Here is a 2657-nt window from a genome sequence, read left to right on the forward strand (position 1 = left end):
TTAGCTATCACTACTTTTGCGTTTGTGTTTTGTCCGATACCTTAGTTCCCTTTAAAAAGGACCCATGTTGCTCGCTTCCCTTTTTGGGAGTTGTTTTCTATTGATTGTGCATTTAAACACTTTTTTAAATATGTAAATAAATCCCCTTTTTTTGTTAACTCTCCTGTTTCCTGGTTTTCTTCTGCCCGGAACAAATTATAATTGTACTTACCTCCTTCCCGGGCTTAAATCTAGCCAGCCTGCTTTTGCGAACTTGTGAAACAGTCTCTTCATAGTTATTTTTTCAAGAGAGAAAAAAAACTTTAAGCTCTACAACCACTGCACTGATCACACACTAATAACCTGCATTAATTTATAATTATTATGTTCTGGTAACTTAAAAAGTTTAACTTAAAAAAGACAAAAGCTGTGTGGGTCGCTGGTGTGTGTGTGTCCATTGATCATTACGTCGCGGCAGTTGTGTGTGCCCTTGCTATGACGACAAGCTACGTACTCTCTGCAATGGAAAACGCAGCAGGGCCCAGTAGAGTTATGGCGCTATGGCAGCATTGTTTGGCAAGGCAGCATAGATCGTCAGAACACCGCAAAGTTCAACGTTTAGTCCTAAAAGACGATGCAACTCCGACTCTGTTTGGGCCTGGAATTCGCAATCACAACCTGTAAGTACGCGTTTTTGTTTGTGAATTATATTTTACATAAATACGGCAATGTATGTATATGTATGTAAATGTAACTTCACAGACTGTTCAAGTGCGGAGTTGTAAACGTTGGCTAACACAGCTAAAGTTATATAATATATATAAAGCTATAATGCTAATGTTACACCTGATGTGAAAGCTACTGAGCAAAAGTTCAAATTATTTAGCCAATTTTTATGTAAAATTGAGTTAAAATATGGTGACTTTGTAGTTGTATATGGTAAGATGTGGAACATTGATGTGTGGACTTAACAGCTTTGATTTGGATCACACTACCTTTTTCTTACGACCCGCCCTTCTCTGCTTCTGATTGGCTAGTAGTCCTTACCTGGGAACTGCTCATGTGGCAACTCCCAACAAAGATTTTGTACAAGGCCCATTTATACTCCTGCCTAGGGTCTATGTGCGTACCTACGCCGTAGGCTACACACTAGCCATGCATTTATACTTGTGCTAGGTGTGTCCGTCATTCTGCAATTACACCCCCAAACACTAGTCGGCAGTAGCACTACAGTGTCCACTGTGTTGACTTTTGGCGGCTGAGCACGCAAACTTCCTGTTTAGCGCTCCGCTAACGTGAATGGGGGTAAAACTGTATACGTGCGGCTTTTTAGCCGTTTCAAATGTGATCGACCAAGTGGATCACATTCTGATAGTGAAACGAGTCATTTCGCTCAGGTTGTGACGGTCAAATATATTGATCCACTGTGTTACAGCCGCCGTTTTGGCCACTAGTAAAGTTACTTCAAGCGTGGGAACTTCCTGTCGGCTCGGGGGGCATTGCGAGGCTGCCCAGCCGACCAATCACAGAGCTTCGTCGACTCGACGTTCCATTTTTGAGGAGTGCACGTCAGGCTACGCTGTAGGTGATGTTGTAGGGTAGGGGCTATGCAGAGGCTACGCCTTCGATTGACACAGAAGTATAAATTGCACTTAAGATGCACCACTCCGTAGCTCAAGAGCAGAGCGTACAACACATTGGGTGAAAAGAGGAGCTGCAGTAATGTGCAGTATGAGAAAATATGGTGTTTTTTGAAAATTAAACCATGTAAACCTGTTCTGGTACAACCCCTAATTAAGATTTTGAACCTGAAAATGACATAATACCACCTCTTTTAGAGAAATTGTCACGATGCAAAGCTAATTTGCCTATTACTTCTTCTACTCCTTCTTTCACGTATTCAATGTAGTGATGAGCGTCTACACTGCCAGAATTCTACAGGAAGAACATATTGACGAAACGCGCTCTCAAGCACAGTTCATCAGAGAAATGTCTCTAAAAATATAGGGTTCATTATGTAAGATCTTTATACATAATGTATATTATATTGCATTCTGTCAATAGATCCTCCTAAATATACACACTTAAAGTTTTTTTTCCCAAAATGAAATGAAACACTTTATTGAGATTTCTGTTGACACACTGGTACAATGGAGTCAATGAAATGTTGAATGAAAAATGACATTTGATAACACTCAACAGGAGTGTTTCTGTTTTGGACTTCACAACCACTGTTTAATGTCATTTCATTTCCTTTGAATATTATTGTATTTGTCTGCCAAATGTTAACAAACACCATTAAAGTTGGCAACTGTACTATGTTCCACACTAGGACTTATTTGCCCTGAAAAGTAGCCTTTGGTTAAATGTTGATTCCATTAAATTGTAGAATGTGTGCAAAGCTCATTTACTGTGCATGTATATATTTCCCATGGTAAATGTGATTAAAAAGGGAAAAACTATCTTGTATATATTATGCACAGATTTTTGAGAGCATCACATCTATTCCAGCAACCTAACAGAAAAGTTGCAGGCCTGATGTGCATTTAGGTGGTAAAAATGGTTTTCTCTGTCATGCACCAGTTGTGCTGTCAACCAAACATTTGTCACACAAGATGTTTGTCAGCAAAACTGAAAGTGTTACAAAAGTAGAAATGTTCAACCATGCAACACAATTG

Source organism: Micropterus salmoides, unplaced genomic scaffold (assembly GCF_014851395.1).
Source record: "Micropterus salmoides isolate LMB-PRFRI ecotype aquatic unplaced genomic scaffold, ASM1485139v1 Ms_hic_scaffold_12, whole genome shotgun sequence".
In the NCBI taxonomy this organism is placed as follows: domain Eukaryota; kingdom Metazoa; phylum Chordata; class Actinopteri; order Centrarchiformes; family Centrarchidae; genus Micropterus; species Micropterus salmoides.